This window comes from Anneissia japonica, unplaced genomic scaffold, assembly GCF_011630105.1.
Source record: "Anneissia japonica isolate Jap-2015-1 unplaced genomic scaffold, ASM1163010v1 scaffold16662_len1167910_cov178, whole genome shotgun sequence".
NCBI classification, from domain to species: domain Eukaryota; kingdom Metazoa; phylum Echinodermata; class Crinoidea; order Comatulida; family Comatulidae; genus Anneissia; species Anneissia japonica.
In genome coordinates, this window is record NW_022732216.1 from 268,124 (window position 1) to 286,170 (window position 18,047).

Consider the following 18,047-nt stretch of genomic DNA (forward strand, 5'->3'; position numbering starts at 1 on the left):
ACTGACAGTGCAAAAATATCATTAACACCACTTTAATCTATTTGTATGTTTACAGTGCCTTCTACAGGAGAGATTAAAAAAACAAAAACTAACAATTCAAAAAAATCTAAAAAATGCAAACAGTCTAGTATTGGGTACTGTATATGACTTGACCTTTGACATAATCATGTACACTTGGAACTATGGTCCTTCATTCATAAAAAATCATGGGGCAAATTTTTGCATCCCAATTCACCTCTAATTAACATTATATTTAGAGTAGATTACAGTACCATCATGTGCACAACTCATTAGAAATGGTGACTATTTTACAAGATAGAGGCAAGTAATGTAAAAAAAAAATAATTAAAAATTTACTTAGACATATGACATTAAATGCCGTATTATAAATTAGCACACAAATAGCCTGACTGACAGGTTTAATCAATTACGTAAACCTCTGACCTACAACAGAATATTAGTTTGCAAATAAATATTTTATTAAACAAAAGTTAATCGTTATGTTAATATACAGCTTTACGAGGCTTTTGGGAATTGAGTTGTTTTAATTTCATAATAATTTCATCTTATAAGGTGTACATATCCATCTCACAGAACTACTCATGGCGTCATTTCCACTTTCAAATGACAGTTTTTTTGCATTTTTTAATTATATTTATTTTTAAGAATAGTCGAGACAGTTGCCCCCAAGTTATAAATGCAGACCTGACAAAAAAAAAAGAAAAAAAAGAAAAAAAAGAAAAAAAAGTGCAGTTTGTTGACAGAGATTTTTAGTCTCACTGGGTTTGAAACAAGTACCCTAAGATGAGAAGACCAACATCTAAATTATTAAGTACTACATGATTTTACAATCTAAATTTTACTGACTATCAGTCAAGACATTTTTTAAACTTTGCTTTTAGCAAACCCGCTGCCCAACAATAATGATGATTTAAAAAAAAAGAAAATTTAATTTTTGGCTAATTAGCACACACTCCATCACCAAAAAATGGTAATTTAAGAAAAAAATATAAGTTTTTTCTTAAATTGTATTATGCCCACCACTGCCTTGAAATAAGATATATTTATTCCTATTTAAAGCATTTATCCATCCAATTACATACTGTTTACATTCACCAATAAAAGTTTATTTTTTATTTGTTTCCACCCTCTTCTGACGATCTTTAAAAAAAAACTAAGTTTGCAAAACAAGGTATAATATAGTAAATTACATTCATTGTTTAAAAAAATTACTGTATAGTACATTGGTAGTTTATGCCTGCATTACTGAAATAAAAAAAATAATGAAAGTTGATACACAGTACTGTACATGCATTAAGCTTCTGTACTCCAGGGTATGTAAGGAATCATTATTTTAAAACAATGACTGGATTTATTAACTTGTACTATACTGTTATTATAATTAAAATTTATTCATGTGATAGATACATATTAAATAATCATACGCAATTGCTTTATAGTGGAAATACCTTTTAATAATATGTATTTATTTATAGACAGTACTGTATCGAGGGACAGTAATGAATATTGGAGCTTCGTTATTCCTAGAAAGTCAAATCCAGTACAGCGAACATTAAAGGTTACTTATGCATGAAGGCACTGAACTATAGATAATACGAGAAGTTCAATGTTGCATGCAAGTAATACAGTGGATCAGATAATTAAAGATACTGTCCGACAAAATCTAGAAAAACCTTTAAAACATTCGTTGCTTAATTAAATACAAGGATCAGATGTCCAGCACTCATTAGATTTTATCAAAATCTGTACACTCAGGCCCGTATTATTAACAGGTTGTGTCTATGGTTGGGCCAGACCCCGTTTTCGACTAAACTCTCTAAACTGAATTTCCCTCCATCCTTGCATTAAAAAAAACATCAAAATGATGATGGATTAATCACCTTCATAGGCTTCAGCTCTACTACGGATATTTGTCTTCTGTCCCCCACATGAACTCTTCCCCTGGTGCCTAGGTGCAAAGCCTCCTTGGCGCCTCTAGGAAAGCTCCAGGATTCTGCTTACGGTCTGATAATAATGCTAATTGTTTTAAATTCTACAAATTTGTAAAAAGAGTTTATGTATATTATGAGACACAGTTTTTGCTGGTTTGTGGATTTTTTTTCATTGAAAATCCTTTAAACTGTCTACCAGCCAATTATTCCAAAGAATACTGAATGCATCTTGTCTTTTAGTTTTTATTAGTGAGGAATTTTTATTTCAATTATACTACAATTCAAAGCTAAATTGCATAAATACAAAATTAAAATATTTAGTTTATCATTCATTAGTAATGAGCTCCAGACAGACACTTCAATGAAGGAAGCACATTAAAGTCTAATGATATTCTACTGTGAATGCATCATTCGAAGCTTAAAGGGCTGGTGTTTATTCATTAGTAGTAGACCCCCGACCATCAAAATGCTTCAAACACCAAATTCCATTTTTGCTCTATTATTGTCACTGTAACCGTGACTGCCTAATGCAAAAAAATCGTTTTTCCCCTTTTTTATTTTAGTAGTTGACCGCAGACCTGGAGGAAAATGCTTCCGGCCATCAAAAGTATCTTTATAAAATGCTTCCAACATTGAATTCTATTTTTGCTCTATAATACTATAGTGAAACAGCGACTGGCCTGGAGCAAAGAAATAACAAATCTTTTTTCCCCTTTTTTTTAATTCAGTAGTTTAGTAGACTACAGACCTAGAGGAAAATGTATGTGTCACCGACCACGAAAAATATCTTTATAAAATGCTTCCACCAAATTATATTTTTGCAATGCTTCCACCAAATTCTATTTTTGCACTATTATGACCGTAGCCCAACAGCGACTGACGTGGAACAAAGAAATAAACAATATTTCTCCCCTTTTTTTTTAATTCAGTAGTAAACTACAAAAAAAAAAATATTATAAACTAAATTATCTTTATAAAATGCTTTCAACACCAAATTCTATTTTTGCAATCTGTAGCCCAACAGTGACGGGCCTGAAGAAAAGAAATAACAAATCTTTTTTCCCATTTTAAAAAAATGTTTGTAGCAGACTGCAAACATAGAGGAAATTAATGTAAATTAATATAAAATGCCTTCAACACCAAATTCTATGTGTGCACAATTCTGTAGGCCTACTGTAGCCCAACTGTGACTGCTAGAGCCAAGAAATAATCCTTTTCCATCCTTTTGTTTTTTATTATACTAGTAGATCAAGGCCTGGAGGAAAACGTTTGTGCCTCCAACCATGAAAATTATCTTTATAAAATGCCTCTAACACCAAATTGCATTTGTGCACCCTAACCCTAACTGCAGCCCAACTGTGACTGCCTAGAGCAAAGAAATAAAAAATCTTTTTTTATCCTTTTTTTTTTATTCTAGTAGTAGACCACAGACCTGGAGGAAAATGATTGTGCCACCGACAATGAAAATTATATAAATATATATATTATAAAATTCCTCCAACACTAAGCTAATAAATGGCCTGGTGTACTCAAAGAAATAAACATTTTTTTCTTTTTTCTTTTATCCAAATCCCTATAAAATATCTCTTTTTTTCCTTTTTTCTTTTAAATCAAATCCCTATAAAATATCTATTTTTTTTCTTTTTTCTTTTAATCCAAATCCCTATAAAATATCTCTTTTTTTTCTTTTTTCTTTTAATCCAAATCCCTATAAAATATCTCTTTTTTTTTTCTATTTTCTTTTAATCCAAATCCCTATAAAATATCTCTTTTTTTTCTTTTTTCTTTTAATCCAAATCCCTATAAAATATCTCTTTTTTTCTTTTTTCATTTAATCCAAATCCCTATAAAATATCTCTTTTTTTTTCTTTTTTCTTTTAATCCAAATCCCTATAAAACACAAAAGGGTTGTGTGAAAAATAAAAGAAAAAAAATCCAAAAATCATTTCTTAAAAAAATTGTAATCCCCTAAAAACGACTTTGAGGCAGTTCTTTGTGCTGATTGGCATTTGTGCAGTTGCGCACTTTTCCAGACCCTAGACTATCAGGATATCCATTAAGCCTTACTTTAAAGTTCAATGAATTATTAATTGCTTCCTACTCTAGTTGTTAAGTTAGTTAATAGGGTCACAGTACTTGGGTTTACAAATTAAAAAATAAATTATTATAAATCTGTTAATAGATATATTAACGTGCTATTTTCAAGTTATTTTTGTTGACTTTCAAGTCACTTAGCTTTCATCAACCTGTTTATTTTACTCAATCACCTTTCCAAATATAATTCCTCTTCGTCATCTTCGTTCTTCATCTCAAAATTTCTTGACAGTTCCATCTCGTAAAGGTAAATCAAATCTTATGGTCAAAGTGCTTTTTCTTTTCAAGCCCCCTTTACATGGAATTCCTTGCCGCTTTTTGTTCGCGATTTGTCTAATTTGCTTTCTTTTTAAAAAAAATCTTAAAACTTATCTATTATTGGAACGTTAACCTGATTTATTTCCCCACCTAGTGCCTTTGATAAATTTTTGAATTGGTGCTATATAAATATTTGTTATTATTATTATTATTTATTATTATTATTAATTAGCTTTTAATTAAAAATTAGAACATTACAACATTATGATACTATGTTCTTACTGCATGAACCAATTAAAGCCACAATAAGTTTATTTCATGATACAGACTGAGAACCAGGCCTACTCCAAGATTGGAAGAGAATCAATTGTTTTTTGGAAGATTTACCATGGAGGAACTAAGCCACTTGTAGAGTAGACTAGAGCATAAAATAATGACTACTTAAGGTTAACCTGAGACATAGCAAGTTTAGGTATAGAGATACTATAAATATTCAAATCTCACAAATTGGGTTTCACTAAAAATTGCTTTTATTAAATCCTTTTCATATGAACAGCAGCATTAAGGCTAGCTAAAGGTTAAATTTCCAGGATAATAATAATAATAATAATAATAATAATAATAATAATAATAATAATAATAATAAATAATAAATAATAAAAATAACAATAACAAATAATAATAACAATAATAATAATAATAATAATAGTAATAATAATAATATTAATAATAATAATAATAATAATAATAATAATAATAATAATAATAATAATAATAATATGCAGTAAGTTGGGGAATATCTTTTGTGTTATTTTCCCCTTAACGTTGTTTATTTATTTTTTGTTCTCTAATTTCTCCGTTGTCCAAGTTCCCCTTAAGGTAGGTTTTAGTAACATAATAATTATTATTATTATTTAACAATAATAATAACAACAATTTATAATAATTTCTAGGATAATGCTAAGACGGCAACAACAGAGTAACATTACACAGCATTTAATTACAGTCAGCATTACACAGCGCAATTAAATTTACCACCACCCACATGTAACACAATGCAAGTGTTCTCAAAAGCTAATGTACAGGTACCATGATTTGTTTATTAAAGAACGGTCATTAATGATACAATAATGTATACATCCTATTCAAAAAAAACATTAGTAGTAGCAGTGATTAAAGCCAAATGGGATATTTATGTCATAAAACAACAAAGGAATTTCTACAGGTACTTCATTCAACTATTGTTCCTGGTACCGTACCTTCAAGTAGTCTTTTCTACAATATGCTGAATGGAGGAGTGGATATGGAATGGATCATAAATTGGGTAGTGGTATGGAGATTTTGGCGGTAATGTCAGATTTGTGTGAGAAAGATACAAGACAGAAGCCTTGAAATAAAGTAGATAGTGATCAACTATGATAAAACTACATTATATTCACTTTGATCTTATCTGGGACAGATTGTAATGTCATCACTGTGAACCCACAAACCCACTCTATTATTACCCAAGCAAGCATGGAAAAACGGATGTTAAACAGGGAATGATGAAAACCATCCACAGTACATACAAACAATATTATATTACTATATTCGGCCATGAATTATTTACAGTATCAATTAAGCGGCTCATGTAAAGGTTAAGTTTTCATTTTCGTCCTGAACGTGCCATTACAGAGCGTGGTGTTGGCATTTCACTAATGAGGTCGTAGCATACACTGATATAGCCTCAACCAAAAAAAATCAAAACGCATTTATCAATTTAGTGAATACGGTATTGTTGCCATTGCCATAAAAAGGTTTGTTTTGAGCTTTTAGTTCTACAAATGCATCGAAATGGAAATGTACATAAGAAAGATATATAAATAGCGCATAAGTGCTAAAAATGAAACGGAACAAATCAATGAATGGAACAGAATAACAATGAGTAGAAATAAGTAGATTCCACTGTGAACTAGAATAACTGTCAGGTATTGTTCATTAATAAGATATAGCAATGTAATAAACGTGGTTTAAATAATAATACCACCTTTACAAGACTTTTTTTTACCTTGTTAGAGAACCCGCCACACACCAATGATGATTTCGAATGAAAATAAAACTTTATTTTTGGCCAATTAGCACAAAAAAAAATAGAAATTTCAGAATAAAATATACAAGTTTTTCTACACTTTTATTACAAAGATTTTGATGAACATTTTAAAAAGCCCATATAATAAAAAAGCCAGCTATACAATATTAAGACTATAAAGAGCATCAAAAGGTAGGAATTCCGACAGTGAAACAGGGGGGGTCGTTATATACATGACATACAAAAATCGACCAAAAATCTACTCAAAATCGGGGATCGTCCTATACGCGGATTGCCTTTATTTTTATGATAAATTTAATATTCAAATGGCCGTTATAAACTTGAAATATGCTTTTTATAACAAATAAGAAATAATATACTTGGATATTATCATACAGTACCTTGCATGCTGTATTTGGATCACCTGTACTCTATTACCAGTATAAACATGGAATAAAGAAATGAAATAAACTATAAATCAATGATGTGAACACAAAATCTATATCTCAGTCGGATAGCCAACGCATATGGTGTCTTCAAAATAAACACAATGCTTAATCTCTGTGCAACATATGTAATACCATGTGTACTTCGAACTCAGCTTATTTGAAAAGGAGCAGACTTTGCCCTCATCATGATTCTTTAAGCACATACACAAAAGGACTGACGTTGCAAAGTCAAGTGCTTGCCAGCCACAATACAAATTACCTGGTGAACTCTTATGCGAGATGATCCTAGACTGCTCTTCCTGAACCATTGTTGCTTTTGATGTCGTCAATGAACATAACTCACTTCAACTACTGTACTCCTAAGTGTGTCGCTACGATATGAATGTCTACATCAAAGTCGGCAAACAACTTGATTCAATCCTTTCTTATGGCCTGAATTCTCTCACACTGTCACTTTGATGATGTCATCTATGTAATCCAATCAGCACACAGAATGCCAATTACATAAACTGTTTTTTTGTCCACCAATTAAATGATGGAAAATGCAAAGCTGAATTCAAAAATAAGTATCATCATGAGGTTTGCAAGATGACATTGGTATTTTCAAGATTTAAGCTCAGAACTTGAAACAACAAGATGAGGGAGTGCTGTAGGCAAGACTTTTTTATGCAGTACCTTGTTTCGCGAACTTATTTTTTTAAAGATCGTCAGAGGATGGTGGGGAAAAAAAAAATGTTCATATTTAGCTACTAGTTTTGCAAAAAACATTCACACGGAGGAGAAAACAAAAAAATAAAATTTTATTGGTGAATGAAAACAGTGTCGTTAATGGGATGGTTAAATGCTTTAAATTTATATAATTAGGAATTAGCTGAAAAAATGGAAATTAGGTGATAACTTTATAAGCGAAATAGATATACAAACACCTAGGTACATTTATATCAGGAACACGTTCTCATAATCTGGAAGTTCCGATCAGGGCAGTATAATACAGGCAGTAGTGTATATTCACCCTAACAGCTGCTGATGCAAAAAAGATCTATTGTAATCAATCAATCAACATCAGCATTTAACGCCTCGGATTTGCACCTTTCAGACGAGGCTTTTTGTAGACATTATTATTAAAACATGCATGGAGGAAATATCCCCACAGTGGAGCAAGTTAATATTGGGTTTTTCGACATGGGTTCATAATTGCCCTTAATTACTACCACTATACAGGACACGTCGTATAAATGACACAGTCGGTTAAAGCAGTGTTGTAAGGAACTGAAGGACTAAGTTCGAATTGTGCCTCGGTGTTTGAATCTTTAAATTTTTTTTTGTATAAGTTAACATTCCAAGATATTTGGAAGCTGTTTGAGAAAAAAAAATTTGAAGAGTTAATAACATTTTTAAATAATTAAAATGTTCACTTGTACAAAAATAAAATGACTTAAAATTGAAAAAAAAAACAACAAATGTCTTAAAATTGAAAATTTTTTTTAAAATTAAATACCAATTAAACAACATTTGGTTCAATAAAACACATCGTTAACCAACCATGCCATCTACAGTATACGACATGTTCTATTACTGGTAATGGCAGTATTTACAGTCATTGGTATTGGTGGCTCACTTCACAAAAAAAGATCAATTAATTAATTGATTAATCAGCTGAGTACTTTTAGAGCTCCTCATAATAAGAGAGAATTTTTTTAATGATTAGATTAAATAATTTTTACAAAATTAAAATGTTTATAAAAAAATTGACAATTGAATATAAGACGCGATATAATAATAATAATAAAACCACTTGGCCTTAACGGCCACCCATACAGAATAAGATCTATTAGCAAAAAAGATCTATTATTAAACAATCAGCCGGGTACTCCTAGAGCTCCTCATCGGAGCTAAAAGACATTGACAACGATCATATTGAAGAGGCTATCAAAAAAGGAAATAAAATAATTGCCTATATCAAATTAATTATTGAAGGCCAAGAAGACTTTATATACTATGGCAATTTATTGTGGAAGACAATTGGACTTCCTACAATAAACTATGCATGTCCTCTTTGGGTCCCAGGCAGTAAACAGTTAATAAGCTGAAACCCTCTTTGAGTGTATAGAACACATTGGCATGCAACTTAAAAAGTCCCATGAACATTTGTTTGGAAATCACCTCTAGTTTATGTGCATAAAATTTCCTGCACGTCCGCCGTTCAAAACTGGAGACAAATCAATCAGCTGAGTGTTTTTTGAGCTTCTCATTGGAGCTAATAATTATAATAATCATAATTGGCCGCTTATAATAATAATGATAAAAATACTTGGCCCTAACGGCCACCCATACAAAAGAGATCCATTAGCAAAAAAGATCTACTATAGTAAAAAAAATCTATTACCTACTACTAACAGGGTACTCCTGGAGCTCCTCAACCTCTAAAGAACAATGACAATAATCATACTGAAGAGGTTATCAAAAAAGGAAATAAAATAATTGCCTATATCAAATGAATTATTGAAGGTCAAGAAAACTATACTATGGCAATTTATTGTGGAAGACAATTGGACTTCCTACAATAAACTATGCATGTCCTATTTGGGTCCCAGGCAGTAAACAGTTAATAGCAAACTTGAAAATCTGCAATATCAGATGGCTAAAATTATTCTAAAAGCACCAAGGAATGTCGCTAATAAAGCTTTACTTGGTGACTTTAGGGTGGCAGTCTATGGAAACTATTCAAAATATATTTAGAATAAACTATTTTGATTTGATAAACTATTTAGAATAAACTATTTTGATTGGCTTAAAACAATGGATGAAGATAGATACCTAGACTATTGTGTAAATCATAGAGGCTAGACCATTTACTCAATGGAAATGGATGCAGAAGGTTCATGTGAGTTTAGACACATTTACTTTTAGATATTAATGATGTAACCAAAGAAAATAAATTTGTGAAATATATTTAACAAAAGCAATGGCTCAAAGGACTCAACTAATGAAAAACATTACCATCCCTATTTAACTAATATATATTTATAAAATGTTTTATTTTATTTTAGTGTATTTACTTATTTTAGTTTTTTTTTTTCCATTCAACTTTTATTCACATTAGCAAAAAAAAAATTCTATTATTGTATTGTCACATTAAGTTCTTTTTGTAATTATAATAATGAGAGTGTAATATACCTTTTGTAAAAAATATATATATTTTTTTTTACTAGGTATTTACTTATACAGTACATACTTTTTAAAAACTGAAAGGTCCACTGATTAATCTCAGATAATATAGTATAATACATACTCCAAGTATCGAAATGCACGCCTTCGTGTCGGGATTCGATCATTAGAAATGATGATGATGACATAATTAATGTCGAAATATTTAATTCCCGACACGATGGCGTGCATTTTGAGAAAAAAGATTTTTTTGTTTGTTACTACTAGTTTCATCTTCAATAATTAATTTTATATATTCTGATTGTAATTTTGTGAGTGATGTACAGGTCGAACCTCTCCTACACGAGTGGGTTCTTCTGTTATAAAGTAGAGAACCAGTAAATCTTATCTTATCTAGGATGAAATATACATCTAATTTTTGGAGAGTTCCAGGGCAGACATAATAATAATAATAAAGAAAACCTTTTATTTTTTTCTGAAATTTCCATTTTTTTTTTTTGTTGCACTCATTGTCCAAAAATAAAATTTCATTTTTTATTCGAAATCATTATTTGTTGGCGAGCGACGTGTTTGTACAAGGTACAAAAAAGTCTCACCTAACAAACATTCTACACCTCCACTAAAATTCAATTGGAAATTAACTTTAAAGGCAATGAAATTATTGTTTTATATAACTTTCATTTCCTCTTCGGAACGTACACACATAAACTATGCATGTCCTCTTTGGGTCCCAGGCAGTAAACAGTTAATAAGCTGAAACCCTCTTTGAGTGTATAGAACACATTGGCATGCAACTTAAAAAGTCCCATGAACATTTGTTTGGAAATCACCTCTAGTTTATGTGCATAAAATTTCCTGCACGTCCGCCGTTCAAAACTGGAGACAAATCAATCAGCTGAGTGTTTTTTGAGCTTCTCATTGGAGCTAATAATTATAATAATCATAATTGGCCGCTTATAATAATAATGATAAAAATACTTGGCCCTAACGGCCACCCATACAAAAGAGATCCATTAGCAAAAAAGATCTACTATAGTAAAAAAAATCTATTACCTACTACTAACAGGGTACTCCTGGAGCTCCTCAACCTCTAAAGAACAATGACAATAATCATACTGAAGAGGTTATCAAAAAAGGAAATAAAATAATTGCCTATATCAAATGAATTATTGAAGGTCAAGAAAACTATACTATGGCAATTTATTGTGGAAGACAATTGGACTTCCTACAATAAACTATGCATGTCCTGTTTGGGTCCCAGGCAGTAAACAGTTAATAGCAAACTTGAAAATCTGCAATATCAGATGGCTAAAATTATTCTAAAAGCACCAAGGAATGTTGCCAATGAAGCTTTACTTGGTGACTTTAGGGTGGCAGTCTATGGAAACTATTCAAAATATATTTAGAATAAACTATTTTGATTTGATAAACTATTTAGAATAAACTATTTTGATTGGCTTAAAACAATGGATGAAGATAGATACCTAGACTATTGTGTAAATCATAGAGGCTAGACCATTTACTCAATGGAAATGGATGCAGAAGGTTCATGTGAGTTTAGACACATTTACTTTTAGATATTAATGATGTAACCAAAGAAAATAAATTTATAAAATATATTTAACAAAAGCAATGGCTCAAAGGACTCAACTAATGAAAAAACATATACCATCCCTATTTAACTAATATATATTTATAAAATGTTTTATTTTTAATATTTTAGTGTATTTACTTATTTTTTTATTATTATATTTTTATTTTTTTATTATTATAATAATGAGAGTGTAATATACCTTTTGTAAAAAATATATATATATATTTTTTTACTAGGTATTCACTTATACAGTACATACTTTTTAAAAACCGAAAGGTCCACTGATTAATCTCAGATAATATAGTATAATATATATATATATATATATATATATAATATAATATATATATAATATAATATATATATGTTTGGTACTGACGCAACCCTTGACCGCCAAAACCGGAGACTTCTGTGTTTCAGATTTGTTTACATAATCCGATAGATGGGATAATTAGGGACATGTACCAACATTTTGAACACTATATTCAGTCTGGACCGTAGGTATTTCACTATTTGTTTGTTTACATTAATGCAGAGTGGTATTGCTCTACTTTCACGAAATCACAATTATCTCAGCCTCTTTGTGCGAAATTGCGTAAATATCCACAAGTGAGTAACTTTCATTTTTACTGTTACGGGTCACAGATTATGATTAGAATGAAGTGTTTAATACTATTGTAAAGCTAAAATGTTTGTAGTTCTTGTAGTATTCATTACACGTCAATCTGATCACATACGCACTCTCAAGGAGCTTCTAAAAAGTGTTAAAATTTGCTAAAAAGTCTGGCGGTGTCTTATACTGTTTTTTCAAACCCCTGAAGCCAGGACTTCTATTGAGTGATATAAGGGTGTGAAAAATGGACAAAGGAGAAGAGCTGATTGGGTTGCTGCTTTGGTATTGATAAGGCTCCCAATAGATACTGATTAAAATGTACTTAGATTAAAGATTACCAGAGGATCAACTAATAGTTTTAAATAAAACAAAAAGACATTAACTCTGACAGTTATAAAAGACAGTAACTCCGAAAATAGTTACTGGCAAAGTTAACTGTCCTTTTGTTTTATTAAAGATTACCCTTTTAGCTTTATTACAGAAAATAAAGAATTTTGTATTCTGTACATTCTTGACTGTCTTTATTGAATCTAGACATTTTAAGATTTTGTGAGTGTGTATGGGCATGGGCTTAGAGAATATAGTTGTTCTTTACTAAGACTAGAGAAAACAAAGACAAATGGTAAGTATTCACTTATGGCTGCAGAACAATTGTCATTAATTGGAGGGGCCTTTAATTATAGGGAGTTCTGAAGTGCTTATATGGCTGTTTTTATGATAAAGTTAATATCTCCTGCTATCCTGGAATTTTGAACTTTATAGTGATAAACCACCATGCTTTTGAAAAGCTCCTCTTCAAAAATAGACAGAATACCCTGTTAGAAATGGCCTTCAGCATTCCATTTACAATATACTGTAGGCCTTCATTATTATTATTATTATTTATTCAGACAAATACAACAATACAATACAAAAATACAATAACAAAAAAAAAGGAGTTGCCAGGAAGGAAAAAGTAACAAAAATGCTACTGTCATCAATACTGTAGATGTATTCATACACCTCCAATCTACTTAAACACAGACTGGTGATAATTCCACGAGTCAGGTACATACTTTAGCAGTAGGGTGGATATTTTTCTAAACAGCGTCCACTAATAATAACAGCAGCAGGTTGGCTTTATAACTCTGTACTGTATAGAAATTTAATGTACTATTTATATAGTGCCTTTATAGACTCAAAAATGCATGTTTCCTCTTTAGCAGCAGGTTGGCAAAAATTTTCCACTTCTTTTAGCATATTTTGTGATCAGTGATGCTAATAATACCATCAGGCACTATATGCCCACTCATTCATCAGCGGATTAGACACTAACTTTTGCCCACACACTGAATCAGCCTGATGAAAAAAATGTTCAAATACACTTGTAAAAGTAGATCGGCCAAGTGAAACGTTAACAGGACTTGAGATGACCACAACAATTTGAATCTACACTAAGAAATACTGACCACTAGAGTTATACTGCATGAATCAGACCAAAGCTAAATTCATAAAAAAAAAAACTTTTGATGACCATTTAAAGTTTAGCAAATATTTGAATACAAGAGAAATTTAACCACAGCATGGATTAGCCAAAGGGGAAACGTTAACTATCTTGTATTGACCACTCGTAATGGATTGGTCTTACAGATATGGTACTGATTAAAACCTGTGCTGACCAGCAATTAAGCAATGGGAATGGTCCCAAGAGAAATCTTATCAGACTTTAATTGAGTTAACAACTAATTTATAATGAAATTGGCCCCAAGAGTATTTGAACAGACTTGAGTTTGCTACCAATTTGAATTTACAGTTGAATTGTCCCCCTAGAGCCCTTGTCCTCAAGTTACATACCTCCATCCAAAAACTGAACCATGTTCAAGTTCCACAGTTTTGGACTGTGATGCAAAATATTATAAATTAAAAAAATGAACATATTATGTGAATTGTCTAATTTCTTGCAAATTAATCGGTCAAAGCTGACCAAATCAAAACATTTTCTAAAGTTTCTCTAACTGATGATGATACAATGAAGGCATTCCTTTGGGTCTATTTCAGCTGCATACCCATTGCTCTCAGATCAGGAAGTTCAGGCTAATGAGAATTTTCTGATGTAAAAGAATAACATATATTATATGAATTCCCAGAAAATGTTATTTTAAATTTGTATTTACACAGGAAATGTAACAAAAAATATATCATTGGAATTCTTGCTAAATACTATCAGATTTTTTTTTTTTTTGTGAAATGAAACCTATCAATTTTTTAGTCAACTAAAGTAATAATGTTAGTATTGAGCTCTTTATCATTCCTTGAACAAAGTCTACATTTAGCAATTAATACAATGTAGTATTGGATTTTATTTTCTCATACAGTAGATGCAGTAATCTTAATGGTCAAGGAAATGATATAAATGACACAAATTTCCTTTCCTTAATGTTTAATGAACTACTCTAATGAAATTAGAGAAAATAGCACTTAAAATGTGGGTACAGTATTACTGTATATCTTAAATGTAAATCAAAATATGTCATTCCAAAAGAAGATGATGATGATGATGATGGTGATGAAAACAAGGACGATAATGATGCAGATGAGAATGATGAAGAATGATGATGGTGGTGATCATACAGTAGAATTAAGATTATGATGCTAATGATGACATATATGATAGAGGCGTAGACAATTGATGGTGATAATACAGTATGATGATGAACAATGATGACAATGACAAAAAAGGCATTGACAATGGTGTTGATTTATAAGACTGCTGTATGTAAAACAATTGCTTGCAGAAACCAGGTACCAGAAATGTTAAGGGTTGGAACAGATAGAAAAAGTTCAAACGATTACAATTTTTTGTGTTAATACAAAGTATACTACATATGTTGCACACCTATCATTCATATTTTCATTATATTCTACAGTAGGCCTACTAAGCATCAATTTGGTATCAATGTTCAATTTAATTAAAAAATAAGAAAAAAAGTTAAACTTTGACAGTCAGTCAGAGGAATGATAAAGAAGAATTTAATTAGATCCTACTTTACTGTAAATGTGTTGCATATTACCGTAAAGTACCGGTATTTCAATTAATTTATACAATCCTGACCATTTTTATGTACATATGTTCATGTTTATATTTAACTTGTTTTGCTAGCCAAACAAATACAGTAAATAAATTTATATGAAAACAAATTTAACTGAGAGAATGCAGCTTATGTTATTGTTAAACACACTTAATAAAAGACTGATGATCAATAAAACAGCTGTATATGTTTGTAAACCATGTTTATTCTGTCATCACTAACATATTACTAACAACATCAGCTCCAGTAATGGAAAACTACATCTAATAATATAGAAACAACCTTGAAAACACCAATCAATGTCCATATTATACAATTAATTGGTATTTAAGGCAATTTATAAAATTTAACAGGATATCCAGTATTGAAAGAACAAATCTAAAAATAAATTACTGTACAGGAATTTACTTAGTCTTTGCCACACATCCATTTGTATACATCTTTACATACTTTTTATCTTGTTCTTAAAAGAACGTTAGATTAACTATTCATTTAGCTCATGTGTCAAAATATATGTCAAATGACTATATTTGGATGTGGAAATACTACATCATCATTCCCATACTATATATGGGCACATCACACAATTTGTCACATAAAATTTGACAGTGTGTGAACAGGGCTTGTAGTTTGGTTGGTTTGGTTTGGTTTATAGTTTGGTTGGTTTGATTGGTTGGTTGGTTAGTTGGTTGGTTTGGTTTGGGTTTGGCTTGGTTTAGATGACCAACGCTGTATTGCTCTGATACTTGGCATTCTTAAAAATGAATACAACATAAGGTAGACTACAAACCATGATACAGTAGGCCCTACTGCATAGTAGAAGGAATAAACAAGAGATTAAAAAATAATGATAATAATTATAGGATGCATAGGCATAGAGTAGAGTCTCTCATACTGCCGTTTTATTGTTTCTCTTGTTCTTGTTTCTGGTGCTGTTGTTTCTGCTGTGGTTGTTCTGATACCTTAGCAATCTTCTGTTAAAGAAATTTATGCAAATTACTGCCATTGATAGACGACTGACATGAACTTGAGTCTGATATCGGATCCAGTTACATATGGGGTAGTTCACAGGGGAAATCCCTGCTCATCTCAAGACCTTCGGGTTTCTTTACAGTAAGTGCACATGTTTAAGTTGTCTACAACAGTGGTGGTGCCAGGATTTGCCAGACGGGGGTCCAATGTCCCAGATGAAAAAAAAAGGTGGGCGTGGTCGGACATCTCTCAAAATCTTACAAAAGTGTTCCTGGGGGTGTAGCCCCGAAAAATTTGACAATTTAGGGGTTTCAAAAACTTGTTCAATCGATTTTGGAGTCTACTAATATGTAGAAAATACATTTTTTCCTCCCCGACGAATTGTGGTTTGTCTACCCGACGGGAAGCCAGCTCTTTCCAGCAGGGGATATGGCCCCGACCCCCGCTGGCGCCACCCCTGGTCTTCAGCATGCTGCGCCTATAGCTTGGCATCCTGATCGGAGAAACTTGTTCTACTCAACTGTTCAAAACCCTTAAAAATGTGATTACTTGGCAACGAAGCTAGATTAATTACCATTCAAAGAGACAACACACAATTTTTGTTGTCTTCAGTTAGACAAGTAATCTTAACTTTATAACCTCCATATTCAATTCAAATTACCAAGGTGGATCTAATACTGTATTACCTGGAAAAGAATTGGAAAGTCTAAGTGAATATGGTGAGTGCTTAAGCATTAGATCGCATCTATTCCAACTCTCTAAGAGGATACAATACATGTTTTTTTTTTAATCTTGATTGAAGACGGTTTTACCCTTTTTACATCTCCCTGGATATACACAGTTCACTTCATGAGCTCTGATTAGCTGTGCATTTTTTTGCTTCGCAAAAAGTAGAAACAGTTCAAACTTCTAATTTCGCTGAAGTGAAAAAACTGATAAAAGTTTGAATACGCCTGCGCATGAACCGACGCTTTAGTGTGGTAAAAAAAATTGTAAGAAATCACCGTCTATAACATGCAGGCATGATTCCGGCAATATGTGAGCAGTCAGCTATATTTAAAATTGGGTACTGTATAGTACATAGAGCTACTATCCCAAGTTATCATAATTTATTCAAACCAATAACAAGATAGTAATTAAGGATGTTTACATTTACTGGAAGCATACTGTAGAATGACAATTTAGGCATACATTTCTGAAGTTTTCAGACACTTCCTCTGCATTTTTTTTTTCATTTAGAGCACCTTGACAATTTCCTACATTGATGCGCATACAAATCTTATGACGGGTTCTAAAAATAAATACCAAAAACCCGGCAAACTAAACATAGTATACACTTACAGGTCAAAGGTGACAAGTTTGTTAGAGAAACGAACATCAAGAGTGGGCTCATGAATGCTATATAAATACCACTATCTAATCAATTCTATTGATCTTGAAAATATATATATTACCATTGAAAATGTTACAGTTGACAAGTCGGTAATTACTATTAGCAAAAAGCGCAGCAAAATAGATTGTACACCAATGCATTCAAATTATTTAATTTATTTTTACCACAGGAGGCCTGGAGAAAGCAATTGACTTTTGAGATGAATGCCCAAGAGAATGATTTTACTCAGTAATATTTGATGCAAGGAGTTCTGCAGAAGTGAAAATACATAGGCCTCTGGGTGGTATTAAAGCAGCTACCTTTAACCAGTTTCCAGGAATGCAAGGCTTACAAATTAAACTATGTATATTCTAACAGACTATAATGCATGGCATGATCCTATTAAACAGGATGCTACTATATAGAAACTTAAAGTACA

General features: G+C 31.4%; 1 protein-coding gene across 4 annotated transcripts in view; it reads right to left on the minus strand.

Moving 5' to 3' along the window:
- The window catches only part of LOC117115645, a 38,187-nt gene that overhangs the window by 15,483 nt on the left and 4,657 nt on the right, over positions 1 to 18,047 (minus strand). The window contains exon 1 of one of the 4 annotated variants that reach the window (XM_033259532.1): positions 7,081 to 7,273. The exons of 2 other annotated variants lie outside the window; for them this stretch is intronic. The gene's annotated coding sequence lies outside the window, so the exon portion shown is untranslated. Of the gene's footprint in view, positions 1 to 6,773; positions 6,938 to 7,080; positions 7,274 to 18,047 lie in introns of those variants that run through there. One more of the 4 variants, XM_033259534.1, reaches the window with a different exon arrangement.